Source organism: Trachypithecus francoisi, unplaced genomic scaffold, assembly GCF_009764315.1.
Source record: "Trachypithecus francoisi isolate TF-2019V2 unplaced genomic scaffold, Tfra_2.0 Contig00586, whole genome shotgun sequence".
NCBI lineage: Eukaryota > Metazoa > Chordata > Mammalia > Primates > Cercopithecidae > Trachypithecus > Trachypithecus francoisi.
This window is the reverse complement of record NW_022680749.1, coordinates 6,199,512-6,215,094: the sequence shown is the minus strand read 5'-3', so window position 1 is coordinate 6,215,094 and position 15,583 is coordinate 6,199,512. Positions and strand designations below refer to the sequence as shown.

The window sequence follows — 15,583 nt, the reverse complement described above, 5'->3', positions numbered from 1 at the left end:
CCTTAAGCAACTAATATTACAATTGAGAGGGCAAGATATAGAATTTTAAAATATGTGAAGAGCAAATTTTCAAGTCCCAAAAGGGATGATACATCCTATACTAGAACAAGCACTGCATTGTGCATGAGTCAAGAATCCATTAATCCACTTCAGGATCCTAGATAAATCTCTATGTCCTTCTAATTTTCAGTTTTTTCTTTGTCTTTTTTGTTATTTTTTGTTTTCTGTTTGTTTTTGTTTGTTTGAGACAGCATCTCACTCTGCTGCCCCTGCTGGAGTGCGATGGCAAGATCATGGCTCAGTGCAGTCTCAACCTCCCAGGCTCAAGCAATCTTCCTGCCTCAGCCTCCCAAGTAGCTGGAAGGACAGGTGTGTGTCACCATGCTTGGCTAATTTTTCTATTTTTTTGTAGAGACAGGGTCTCAGAATGTTGCCTAGGCTAGTTTTATCAACTACTAAAAAAAAGTGTCGACCATCTAATCTCAGAAAATTCCTCCTAGTCTCCAACAATTCAAATGCCCAAAGACAGTATCCTAAACATATACACTGAAGGAATTCAAGGAAAGAAAATAAGCACATGGGTTTGGATAGGGAAGCTGTGTATTATCACAGTTAAGAGCCCTGGTTTTGATGTCACACAAATCTAAACTCAAATCTTTGAGCTAGAAATTAATACTCTTGAGGTCTTTGACAACTGGTTTAATCTCTTTGATCCTCTGTTTTCTCCTTCGTAAAGTGGAAATAATAACAGTAACTATTTTATAAGATTACCACGAGGATTAAATGCAATAATTCATGTAAGGCCCTTCGCACAATGTCCGGCATGAAGGATGTGCTAAATCCATGATGGTAGTGATGTTGGTGCTGATGGTAGTATTTTTAGGAAGGTCTTTGTGGAACATACAAGCCTTCCCAGTAAGGATTAAATTCAACTTTGAGTTGGAAGAACTAGTGAGCTATATGAGGTGAACTACAAGGAGACTGACTAATGGGTTGTAGATAAGCAAAAGGAAGGAATGGTAAGAGGTAGGGAAGATGGGAATACAGGGAAGTTAATAGATAACTTTGCTGACCAGAATGGATGTGGGAAGGAAGACTTGGTTTGACAGAAAGAAATAGTGCTTGAGGATGGTGTCTCTAACATTTCTGGGCAGATAATGAGGGGTTAAGAGACTCAAGGCAAGGAGACCAGCCAGAAGCCCATAGTTAGCTCTGGATAAAATACTGGGATCTAGACAATAGAGCAAAAGTCAGGAAGCAAAAGCTCTGTCCTCTGGAGCTCCCCAAGGATCTTCAGGATCCTCCCTAAGAAATTCCTCTTGGTCTCCTACCCACACATGTTTAGTATTTTTTCTCACCCCAATTAAAACTGGAGGAAACATGCAACCATGCCCATGTGCCTGGAAGGTATGTAAGGAGCTGAGATCACATCCTGTCTGTGAGTTCTGAGTCAGAGAATCCCGTAAGAGGATATTGAGGGTTACTAAGCAGGCCATGTCACTTTCAGTCTGGCTGTAGTCAGATCTTGTTGGATAAGAGCAGGGCCCAAGCCCTCCAGGCATGGCAAGGCCTCTGCAGTGCCATGTGGTTGCTATTACTGAACCTAAACAATAAGCCAAGAGCTCATGCAGACTGCTTATCCTGGTCTATTTCATAGGCTGCACCCCAAGGCTGTCCAGAAGAACAGAGACTGCACCAACATAACCATGATAGGCAAATTATTTCCTAGAGACACACCAGAGGTGGAAGTGGGAGAGAACTTGACCTAATTTTAGACTAAATTGACCAGAACTTTGCTCCTGGGATAACATTATCACTGCTTGTTCCTTAGCATGCTCACTTGGGTTTGGTACATTGTGGCTCTTCTCCACAGCTTTCTGGATGGCAAACATTGCTCTGGCCCTGTATTCTAAACAAAGAAACTGTCACATGATACACAGAGAGGTGTCTGGTGAAATGGGACATCACTAGGACAGTTCAGTAGTATACACACACACACACACACTCTTGCACATCCATCACTGGAGTGTTGGTGGGTGAAGCATGATTTCATACTTCATAATCCCAGTAATCTTTTGCAGGAAAAAAAGATGTGATGGGAGACGGGTGCAAGTTTTTCTAGTAGCACTTGGTGGTCATGTTCCCATGGCCATAACCAGGTGGAGAAGTGAGGTGATTATGCAGGCAAAGATTGTAGTTTCTTTGAAGAGCCACCCCAGGAAGATTCTCCAAGATCCCTCTCATTCTTGGCCTAAACTCAAGTGTTTAGCAAGTGATGACTGAGTTCTGGCTGTATCAACAATAGCTTCAGATGCTTTCATGGATTCTACAAAGCCCTTGATAATCTGCTAAGTAGGTGAGGCCTAGGGAGAAAGAGAAGGCTTCCCAGAGACAGTGACATTTGAGTAGGATCATGGATGATGAGTAGGGTTCAAAGGCCTGAACTGAGAGAGCCCATTTCTTCAGAAGCCTCTGCTGCTGATACAGCCTAGCAAATACAGTATTCCTAATGAGTGCAGCCTGACTCTTTTTAAGTCTTATCTTAGTCTCCCCTCTTCACACCTTAATGTTTCAGAAGACAACTCCTGCAGTAGAGAGGAACCAGTTATTCTTGAAGTGAGGATCTCTTTGTTATCAAATGGCTTTCCTTCTCTGTTCTTTTTGGTCGCCACTCCTCCCTAAATCACAGCCCTAGCTCTAAAACTTCAGCACTAACATCAGCTGAAACTGAGACCTTATTTTCTAAATAGAAACTGAGGAACTATGGCCCAATCCAGCAACATGCAAATGTACCCACCTCATTGGATGGTTATGAGGGTTCAGTAATTACTTACCATATCTAAACACTAGAATAGAGTGTATAAGCATTCTGTAAATGTTTTTCTAGAACAATAATGAGGTGAGTGCATTGGTGTACCAAGTGCTGGGGATGCTCAGAAGATGGAGTAATTGATTGTGGATGGAGGGTTCAGTTAAGGCCCAGAGAAGATGACATTTGTTCTGGATCTTGAAGTTTGCCAGATAGGAGAACAGTTGAAGGGGTTTCAACAGTTGATGGGATTAGAAAATAACACTAGCAAAGTTCTTACAAATTGTATTTTTTTATTTGAGATTAATTCATAGTAAAAGTCTTAGTAAATGTTATCAATATTGAATGAGGCTTAGCAGAGCATTTCATTAAAAGTCTATAGCAAAAAGTACAAAATTATGAGATATCAGGACAGTAATGTGCTGGTAAATTAACCATGGACTGGGAGGTGTGGCAGGCCTGATGTGTAGAATTTGCCCATTTCTGGGATGTGAATACTCCAACCATAGGTGATTTTAAGCTTCATTAGCCACCCCCCTTATCCAAAGGGGATACAATCCAAGACCTCTAGTGGATGTCTGAATCTGCAGATAGTACCAAACCCTATATATACAGCCATGTGTTGCTTCTGGACAGGGATAAGTTATGAGAAATAAATTCTTTGGTAGTTTTGTCATTGTGCAAACATCATAGAGTGTACTTACACAAATCTAGATGGCAGAGCCTACTACACACCTGGGCTCTATGGTACAGAATGTTGTTCCTAGGCTACAAATCTGTGTAGTATGTTACTGTACTGAATACTGCAGGCAACTATAACACAATGGTGTTTGTGTATCTAAGCATATCTAAACATAGGAAAGATACAGCGTTTGTGTATCTAAACATAGAAAAGATACAGTAAAAATACAGTGTTATAATCTTATGGGACCACTGTCCTATATGTGGCCAATTGTTGACTGAAACTTTGTTATATAGCCCATGAATCTACTGTGTCTTTTTGATGTGATAGCGGCAAAGGCTGTTGTGACTAATGGACAAGAAGCATCCACAATGCAGATACACTGGACAAAGGGATGACTCACATCAAAGTCTGGATGGAGAGGGCTGGCACAGATTTCATCACGCTACTCGGAACAGCAGGCAATTTTAAACTTATGAATTGTTTATTTCTAGAATTTTTCATTTTGTATTTTTGAACCACAGGTAACTGAAACCACAGAAAGTGAAATCATGGAGATGAGGGAATGACTGTACCAGTAATATCAATGGGCTCATAAAATTCCTAAAAATTTAACCATTGGCTCTCAGAAGCCAGTACACCAGGGATGCCAGGAGCACTCTGGCGAATAGAGAACTTGGATTTTCTCATTATGGTGCCCAGGACAGTGGAGAAGATTGATCCAACGTCCTCGTCAGTGCACACTTGGAGACCAGAGTCTTTGGAGGTGGATGAGACTTCCTATTGACTGAACTGCATGACTACTGAATCAGGCATGGGTTTTATTTGCAAGAAACAGAAACCTCTGGCTATTTTAATCAAGAGGCATAGATAGCTCACAGATTTTAGGTGATTCGTAGATCAACATTAGGCTTCCAGTAGCAGTGTTCAAGACCAGGATAAGAAAATCCTCACCACTGCCAAGCAGTCAATGGCAAGGTCTGCCTTAAATCTCTGTAGCAGGGCCTGCCACCACTCCTTTCATCAGCTCTATGCCACTTCTGCTGCTGCTTCCACAGAACACCAGACTCCATTACAGTCAAAATAAAAGACAGACATCAGGCTTGTTTGTTCCTGCACTCCCTCTCTTCCAAAGGGACGGCTCACTGGGAGCTTGTGATTGGCTGAACGTAGGTCTGGTGCTTGCCTTCCTGCTGCACAAAAGTCTGGGTTTGAACTCTGTGCAGCTACTTGGGGAGTAAGATTCATAACGTGTACATTTCTCTAAAACAGAGAGACAAATCGAAAGTCGGAGGGCTAGTATCCTTCACAAAGCCCACCAAGATTAGCTTCAGGCCCTCCTCTGCCCTGCAGAAAGGCTCCCACTGGAACTCAATATTGCTATTCCTTAACTTCTTTCTACAAATAAAAATGTCACCTGCTAGGGAGGAATATAGGACACATTATGCCTAGTTCTTGCCCCACTGTTTCTACACCATCACAAAAAAAGTATTGCAAACTCTAACATTGTGTAGGAAAAACAGCCACATTTGGGATCAGACAGAGCCCATTGCCTAGCCCCTCTGTACCTCAGTTTTGTCAACTGTAGAATGGGGACAATAATAATACTTACCTCATTTATTGTGGTGAGGATTCAATTAAATCTGCTAGGTAAAGAAACCTGTATCACAGTGGTGCTCAGAGCCTGTTAAAACTTTTTATGAGGGGCAGTATGGCATAGTGGCAAGAGGATGACTTTTGGAGTTAGACAAAGTCATGGATATGACTTGACCGTCTGTTTTCCCATCTCTAAAATAAAGATAATAATAACAATGCCTGACTTACAGGGTTGTTTTAAAGTTGAAAAGAATGTAACCTATCTACCACAGGATCTGGCTTATAATAATAATTGCTCAATAAATAAGTCATTATCAATGTTATTACAATTATTTATGACATTATACAGCATGGCCTAGGTGAGAATATTAGCTGTTCCCAACTTGATTGGCTTCTCTGAAGGTATCTGGATTAAGAAATTAAAAAACTGCAAAGAGTTCTATATTTTTTCTGTCATGATTTATGTCACATATTCCGATGCACAAAGCACATTCATTGTCTCATTTGCACCCTATGCTGTTCTTGTGAGGTGATATGGTTTGGCTGTGTCCCCACCCAAATCTTGTCTTGAATTGTAGCTCCCACAATTCCCGTGTGTTGTGGGAGGGACCTGGTAGGAAGTAACTGAATCATGGTAGCGAATCTTTCCAGTGCTATTCTCATGCAGTGAATAAGTCTCACGAGATCTGATGGTTTTATAAAGGGGAATTTCCCTGCACAAGCTCTCTTCTCTTGTCTGTTACCATGTGAGGCATGCCTTTCACCTTTCGCCATGATTGTGAGGTCTCCCCAGCCACGTGGAACTGTGAGATCATTAAACCTCTTTCTTTTGTAAATTGCCCAGTCTCAGGTGTGTCTTTATCAGCAGCATGAAAATGGACTAATACATGAGGCAAGCAGAGCAACTCTGTAAGACCAGTATTATTTCAGTCCACTGCCTCAAAGCCTAAAGAAAGAGTCTGCTGCAGAAAGGTTAAGTGATTGTCTCCATCACATAGCAAATTAGTGATACAGCTGAGGCCAAAGGGAAAGACTTCTGGGTTTGTGTGGAGTGTGGAGTATTCTCCCCACCACTTCATGCTGTGTCTTAGTTAGTTTTTCTTGCATCTATTTATTACCTTTTGTGTGTCAGTCACTATACTAAATAAGTTCTGCTGATTCAAAGATGATTAAAAGAAAGAGTTTGCCCTCAACCAAAATAATTTAAGAAAATATTCCACCACCACCTCTAGAGAATTTAATAGAAAATACTTTTACCAATTATGTTTCTCCCAATATTTACAGAATTGTATTCACAAATATAATGTCATATTTAAAATAGGACAACACCTCTCACTTGAACCATCACATATACAATTAACATAATAACATGAAAAGCTAATGTTAAAATTAACACGGTGAATTTTTTAAAGCATTGCTTTTTAACTTGTTGGAAGTTATTTCATTTTTCAAATTAACTTCACTGCTAATAAACTAGCCAGTTTGCCAAGAGAAAGCTAAACTAGGTGCCAAGACATCTCATCTACAACAAGCAAATTCAAAAAATTCTTAACTTTCTTTCTTTGGGTCTGGGTCTCCTAACACAATTTTCCTTCTGGCTTTGCTTTGACCCCAGCCGCTGTGAGAAGAAGCTATAAAACACCATGGGTTCCAGAATGTTCTGTCCTTGGAAGATCTCCATTTGGAGGTTTTGGCCAAATGTCCTATTAATTCCCCTATGACTAAGGCACTTTGGGGTCAGCAGAACTTGGGGTCTACAGGGATTACAGAAAAGGACTGGGTACAGAGTTCACACCAAGGCTACATGTTTCAAAAACTTGGGGCAAAGCCAGACCCTGCTTCAGGGATTTGGAAGAGAGTTTGCTTAGAGAAGTTTTTCCCTAGTAAAATTTTCTGAAGTTAATATTATTGTTCTTTTATTTCCAATAATAGTAGCAACCACCACTTAATGAGAGTTGTGTATGTGCCAAGCACTTTACTTACACTATTTCTAAACTTTATACATAATAAAGCTGTGAGGTATTCTAATTCCTCTTTAACAGTGACACAATTGAGACACAGAAGATTTAAGTAATTTTTCCAAGGTCACATAATAAGAGGCAGAGATGACAGTTGAAACCAAGGCTGGTTTTATTTCTCCTTCCTCTATGCTGCTGCTGCCTCATCCAACATCTTCTACCATAGCCACCAGGTGAACCATCAAGTATATCCACACCAGGAATTTCAATTGTTGGTCTAAACATATTTACTTATAGCCACCTGTACGCCCAGCACTATATTAGGCACTGAGGAATCTCAAAGATGAAATCTAGGCTTTGGCTTATTTCTTGACTTGGAAAAAATTTTCCTCTTTGGACGTTGTCTTCTCATTTGCCAATTACCTATTTTTCTGACCACTGGACACCAGATAAAAATTAGCTTCATCCTGCCATGTGTAACGGCTCACACCTGTAATCCCAGCAGTTTGGGAGGCTGAGGTGGGAGGATCACGAGGTCAAGAGATCGAGGCCCTCCTAGCCAACATGGTGAAATCCCATCTCTACTAAAAATACAAAAATTAGCCAGGCATGGTGGTGCGCGCCTGTAGTCCTGGCTACTTGGGAGGCTGAGGCAGGAGAATCACATGAATCTGGGAGGCGGAGGTTGCAGTGAGCCAAGATCACACCACTGCACTCCAGCCTGGCAATAGAGCAAGACTCCATCTCCAAAAAAAAAAAAAAAAATACCAAAACTCCTCCTACTTTAATTAATATTGCATGCAAAGATTGCTGTTGAACTTCCTTTGGAGAATACCCTAAGACCCTTGGCCAGAATTGGCTGTAGATTCATAGCACCATAGGTAGGACAACTGAATTGTGTTGTTCAGTGATCCTCAAATCAGAGGGTGAGGCATAGAAAGGGACAATATAGGAGTGGGGCAGGGGATGAAGAGTATTTTGAAAAAGTACATTCAATATTATAACATAATGTTATATTCAGAAAATGAAATGCATTGCTTTCATAATACAGACTTTGAAAGTATAACTTGACTGTAACTTCTTTGCTAGTAGAACACTGATATAAAAAAGCTGGGTTGAGAAATGCTGCTCTACGTATATGTGAGTTGACTGGGGAAACAAAGCCTACCCCTCAGCCTTGATTCCACGGCCAAGATCTCAAGTCCATGCAAAGACTTGTTCTGTTTGCAAAACTCCAAGTCATCACTTTAGTGACTGGAATTCAGATGTGTGTTTAGTTTTGTTTGTTTTGTTCTTTATCTTTCTCACTTGAGAGAGAAATAAACCAAGGTTTTCTTCTCCTAAATGGGCTAGAAGGGAGAAAAAAACATGAATAGATTATGTTCTAATGGGTGATTGAAGATTCCTACACACCCATCTGGATTCCACTCAAATCCAGAGGCAAAGAGCAGAGAGCACGCCCACTTTATGAAGCAAGAATGTCTGGTAAATCTACCTCTGATTTCACAGGATTGAAAATAGGTTCTGGCCATCAACTACACTGAGTCAAGGCATGTGTGATTTCTGCGCTCCCCCACCCCACCCCACCGGCCACTCTTCACCCTCCCTCATCACTGGCCAACTCATCACCTTTAAAAAATCCTCATTCACTGGCTATTTCACAGCAGAGCCTCAGGGGAGCTAGGACACATTAGTAATCACAACTAGTTTATGAAACTAATGGCAAAAAACAATAATTTACTAAAAGGAAGGAAGAGGAGGAAGGAAAGAAGACAGGGAGGGATGGAGGCAAGAAGGGAAAAAGGGAAAGAAGAAGGGAAAAGGGAAGGAGGAGAGGGAAAGAGAGGAGATGGAAGGACCATTTGCCTGGCAAGGTATATAAATTCATCTTTCTGAAGGCAATGAGGAATGACTAGTGTTCCGACCAGCAAAAGAATATTGTAAGGGATCAAAATTAAGAGAGGACCTATCAAGATAGGTGGAGGGTGTTAGATCCAGGCCTTATGTTTAGGAGGGGAATGAACACAACATTTTCACCCAAGTATTAATTTGCTAGACAATTTAAATAAACCATAATATTTGTGATTCTTTTTGGCAAGTTATTTTTAATTTTTTAGCATAGCAGGACCACTCAGAAGCCCTGGTTAAGACCATTCATATAGAAGGTGGGATACAACAAACCAAATAAATGTAGACCTCCCAGGATACAAACAGAAACTAGGAAGCAGGCCCTAATCCCAGAAGGAAAACGGCTTCTAGGAGAAATGCATGGCCCACTAACATCTGTATAATTTTAAGCATGATTCTCTTCTTTTATGGATTTTACATATCATAAATCTGCCTAAAATTTGGAAAACATTTCCACAGCTAAAAAGAAACAAAGTTTAAAACATAAACAAATACCGTTACAACAGAAAAACCTCCTTCTGAGAGCAATGTTTAAAACCGGATAGAACCTCGAAACAAAACAGTCTATTTGAAATATTAAAGAACAATAAAATAGTAAGAAATTCCTGGGACAACAGCTAGAAAGAAGCAGTACCCAAAGAGATAACATTCAAAGTTACTCTGTCCTAAGGGCATTTGCTAGTATAAAGCAAAAGCTACAAATCGGAACTGCAGTTGTTGTGGACTTGTGGGTGAGACAAGTCAAAGTGCAGATCCTGCCCGAGGTGGGTTCTCTAGTAAGTCACCCCTCTCTGACACTGGGCCCCTGAAGGTCAAGTAGCCTTCCCATGTATTTACAGCCTGGGTTTAGGTCCTTTGGGTGGTCTAGGGAATATCAAATTTGAACTTGTTATTCCCCCATATGCCCAAAAAACAAATAAAATCCCTTCTGAAAGATTTCCTCATACCAATCACAATTCTCAAATTGTTGTTACAAATAATTTCTACTGTATCTGGACATACAGTTTCTACTATACCAGGACAGATTCATGATGATAAAGAAAGAATAGTGGTTACCAGAAAAGGGGATGATGGCATTGACTAGGAAAGGTCACAGGAAAAGTCTTTAAGGAATTGGATATATTGAATTCAAAGTTTCGTTCAGTTTTATGTATGTATATTATTCTTGGGTTTTTAAAAATGTTTTTAAATTATAATGACCAAAACAGTCAAAGATAGTCAGGCACACAAAGGAAGAAAACTCCATGAGAGAAAAACAGAAGAAACTACGGAGAATAGAAACAAATCAAAAAGACTTCAGATAGTGGAATTGTCAGACACAGACAATAAAACAACAACTGTTTACTGTATTTAAATAAGGAAGGATAAATTTAAAAATACTTCAGAGAATAGAAAATGTTAATAAGTGGCACTGCCATTTAAAAACACAACTTCTAAAACTGGAAAAATTTATAATAAAAATTACTCGAATATGTTTAACATCACATTACGCATGTCTGAAGAAAGTAACTGAAAAACAGAACAAAAGAAACTATCCAAAATATAGAACTGAGAGAGAAGAAGCTAACAAAACATGCTTGTGGAAATCAAGCAAAAGCACCACTTGAAGGGAGAGTTATAGCCTCAACTGCAGATACTTCCTTTTATTGAATGTATGATATTATCTATTGTAAGATGTGCCAACAATTTATATACTACAATGAGAAGAAAATGCTTGCAACTGAATCACAACATGCCATCAATTGTAAGATGCATCTCAGTTTCAAAGACGTTAAAATGTGTAAAACGTTCATTTTATAATACTTGAAGTATGGTATTCAGAAAGTAGAAAGGCTTAAATCAATAAAATAAACATCTCTCTCAAAAAGTTAAGAAAGGAATATCACAAAAACCCTAAGAAATATAAAGAAAGGAAAGAGTAAAGATAGGAACAACAATCAATAAAATATGAAACAAATAGTTAAAGAGAATGTCAACAAAACTTAAGATTGGTTCTTTGAAAAGACTAAGAAAATTAATAAAACACTGATAAAGCCGACATTTTAAAAAGAAAAAGGATACCAATATATCATAAATGGAAAAAATAAGGCCTTACTACAAATCTCTTGCAGACATCACAAAGATAATTAAGTAATACTATAAATAGTTTTATATCAATAAATTAAATTTTTTGATGTAATAGAAAAATTTCTTATAAATATATAACTTACTAAAACTAACATAAGAAAAAATATACCATCTGAATATCTCATAAGCATTGAAGAAATTGAATTGTACTAAAAAACTCTCACATTCCAAAAACAAACAAAAAAAATCTAGACCCAAACAGTCAAGAAAAAACAACAACAAAAAACTTTAATCTTATGCTCTGTTCTGGGGAAAGGAGAGGGAGAGGAGACAATTCTCAATTCATGTGATGAGGCCAGCAAAACAATTCAGTATGAAAAAGGAAAACAATCTCGAGCAAAATCATTAGTTAACTAAAGCAATACATAGAAAAGATAATAATAATGACCAAGTTGACTTTATCCCAAGAATTCAAGTTTTGTTTAAAATTAGAAAATAAATCAGTGTAATTTACTTCTTTAGCAGATCAAAGAATCATACGATTATCTCACAAAGGAAGCATTATTCAACAAAATTTAATATACATTCATGATAAAATTATATACAATCCTCTTTGCACATTAGGTATTGAGGCAACTTCCTTTTCATAACAAAGGATAGCTACAAAAATCTACATCAAAAATGTCTTGCTTAATGGTGAAATGTTAAAATATTTACATTTGAGATCAGAAAAAAGGCAAGGATGCAAGCTTGCTTTCACTTCTATTAATCATTGAACTGGAGGCCCTTATCAACACAATAAGAAGAAAAGAAAAGAAATTTGAGCTGTAAAGTTTGGAAAGAAACAGAACTGCAATTATTCATAGATAATACAATTTTTAACACAGAAAACCCCAAAGAAACTGTATTTAAATTATTAAAATTGATAACAGGGTCTGGCATATTTGTTGGATACAAACTCAATACACAGAAATCAACTGTATTATTATAGTCCTTTGATAAAAACCTAGAAAATAACATTTTAAAATCATATTATTTAGTACAGCATCCAAAACATCAAGTTCCTTGGAATAAACCTAGCAAAAGATATGTGAGACTACTATGAAGAAAATTGGAATTCCTTATTAACAGTCATTAAAGAAGAGAGCTATTCCATGTTCTTGGATGGGGAAACTTAGTGTTACAAAAATGTCAATTCACTACTGTTTTAAAAGTCATTGTAATTCCAGTCGAAACTCAACAGGTTGTTGATGGGTTTGAGAAGCTGATTCTAAAATTTCTATGGAAGTGCAAAGGGAAAATAAGTATCTTCTTTAAGACAATCTTGAAGAAGAAAATCAAGGTGGGAGAACTACGTATACCAGACACCAAACCTTATTTTAAAGATACGGTAGCTTAGACATTGTGGTATTGGCTCAAGGGTAGGTAAATAAAACAGTAGAACTCAAAAACAGACACATATATATATATGGATTTAGTTTATGAGAAGTGGCACTGCAAATTAATGGGGAAAGGAGGATCTTTTAATAATTTATAATGGAGAAAGAAAAATGCCAGTGAACTCCTAGCTCGAATTGTATGTAAAAATCAACTCCAGGAGGATTATAGAGCTAAATGTGAAAGACAAAACTGTAAAGCCTTTAGAAAAAAATACAGTAGATCTTCATGATCTTGGAGTAGAGGATAATTTTTTGAACAAAATGCATAAAGTAATATTCATATTGAAAAACATTGATACATTTGACGGTATTAAAATTAAGAATTTCAGTTTATCATAAGACACCATATTGCAAGTGAAATGACCAAGCTACAGAATTATAGAAATTATTTGAAAAGTATACAATCCCAGAATTGGTAAAGAATATCTACAAATCAAATTTTAAAAGACAGAAAACCAAATAGAAATGGGCAAAAAGTCATAAACAGACACTTCACAATAACTAAGTCTAAATGGTCAATAAACATATGGAAAAGTGCTCAACATCATTAATAATTAAGGAAATGAAAATCAAAACCACAGAATACCACTACCATACACATTCGTAAGAGTGGCAAAAGATTAAAAGGTCTGCCAAAACCAAGTGTTGCCCAGAATGTGATGAAAAGTGATACACTTACTTTGGAGAACAGTTTGACGATATAAACGTGTCCACCTTGGATCTATGCCCTAGACTAGAGAAACTTGCACACATGTATACCAGGATAAGTGTAAAGAATGTTTTACACAGCAGGCTGAAATAACCAAAAAAGGGACAACTGCATATATCAATTGTGGTATATTACCAATTGGAAAGCTAGAGAGAAATGAAAGTAAGCAAATGACAGCCACACACAATAACATGAGTGAATCTTACAAATATATTGATGAAAAAACAACATATGTAATTTGATCATGTTTATATAAAGAAAATGTTAGATATGCTAATTTGATAGTCAAATTACATAGAAGATCAAAGAGATGATTGTACTGAATTGAACTGAATTGAAATTGAGGATGGTGGTTCCCTCCAGGGTCAAGGGAGAGAGCTGTCATCCTGAAGGAAACACAGGAAGCTTCTAAAATGCTGGCAGCATTCTATTTCTTAACCTCAGTGTGAAACATAGTTGTTGGCTTTATAATTATTCACATTATTGTGCATCTGTTTTATATACTTTTCTGTATGTATGTTATACTTCACAATTTTTGAAAAGTTAAAGGAAAGAAAAGAAAGTGTTACCAGACCCTATAATCACCAAGATCTCTTCCATTACTGAATTCCTGGGTTTTGTTTATTTTCTTTTGTTTTGTTTTTTCATTTATTCTCTAAGCCAGAAAAGTGTCACCATGTTAAAAAGAGATGTGTGGAAAGAAGGGACTTTATATCATTTATCAGATAGATGATCTGGCTTTTCAGCGCCAACAGGTAAAGACACCTGCCTACCCACTGCAACCTAAAGGACACTACTGCAATTTCAGATCATCAAGAAAAGCTGAAAATTCCTGAGCATCACCTGCACCCCAGAATGCCCCCTGAGCTTTGCAGGGAGAAGGAGGTAGGTAATTCAGTCTTTAGGGACAAAATATGCATGGGTTCTTTCTGGGAGATCTAGAGGCCAGAGGCAGACCCTGGCCCAAATCAGACCCTAATGTCAACTGAACATCCTTTTTAGACAAAGAAATTGTAACCTCTTCTTAGTAACAGGTTTTCTTACCAAAGCTCTACAGAGAGACCTTTCAGGTATAAACCAACTGGTCAAAGCAGGATGCCTGAAATCTTCAGCTCCTATCGGGGCAGGCAGATGTTATCTTTTTAACAGAAAATTTAGCACAATGCAAATTGAGTGTATGCTAAAAGCTTAGGCCCTGACTGTAGTCCTCCCATTCCTCAGAAAGTAGAGTGCTCCAGTGACTCAGATTAATCAATTCAATCAATAAACAATTATTGAGCAAATGATGCGAGTTGGCCACCTCTACTAAAAATTGAGGTAATAACACTAAAAAGGCACATGTTCTACCTTGGAAGATACTTGAGAAAATAGTCATCCACAAATAAGCCCTTAACATACAATGAGAATAATCATTTTTACAGATTTCTGTGTTAAGTGCAGGGGTAACACTGAAGAAGCAATTAAGGGTGGGCACAGTGGCTCATGCCTGTAATCCCAGTAGTTTAGGAGGCTGAGGTGGGTGAATCACTTGAGGCCAGGAGTTTGAGACCAGTCTGGCCAACATGGCAAAACTCCATCTAAACTAAAAATACAAAAATTAGCCAGGCATGGTGATGCATGCCTGTAATCCCAGCCACTGGGGTGGCTGAGACACGAGAATCGCTTGAACTGGGAGGTGGAGGTTGCAGTGAGCTGAGATCACGCCACTGCACTCCAGCCTGGGTGACAAAGCAAGACTCTCACACAAAACAAACAAATGAACAAACAAACAAAAGAAGCAATTAAGTCAAAGAAATCTTCATGAAAGATGTAACATATGTTCAATGATCTAAGAATGTTTGAGGATGATATCGGGGTCAGTTGACTGGATAGAAAATCATAAACTTTTAAAACCCTGAATCTAATACCTTTGAATTCTCTGACAGATGCTATTAAGATTCCTATGTCCTTTCTGATGATGTCTATTCAACAGCAAAATACTCCACTGAATGATTCTCCATGGTAATGATTGCTATTCCTGTTGCTGTTAATTTTACTGAAATCACAAGCCAATAAGTTTGACACGTAGATTTAAACTGGGCATACATCTCCTCCAATTGTTAGGTTTTAAAGCCTGCACTTACAGGGGAAAATTTCACATAGTCAAAAATACCCTTCACAAAGCCCCCTATGTTATCCACACGTGACAGCATACATTATCCTGTGTATATACAGCCCTATACAATAATTTTTAAGCATGTTTAAGTGCAAGAACCACTGAACTAGACTAATAAAAGACAAACAGGGCAGTCTCCATGAAGATGTCTGGGCATGCAAATAATTCTGGTTTTGATGTAATGATCAGACTCCTAGCACTGAAGGAAAGATGGTTGGAGAATTCTATAGTATTCCCAGCTTATCTGCATAGTTTATTCC

The 15,583-nt window shown here is 38.1% G+C and overlaps 1 long non-coding RNA gene across 1 annotated transcript in view; it reads right to left on the bottom strand.

Moving 5' to 3' along the window:
• LOC117086107 overlaps positions 1-15,583 on the bottom strand; it is a 114,309-nt gene that overhangs the window by 90,140 nt on the left and 8,586 nt on the right. The window lies entirely within an intron of this gene.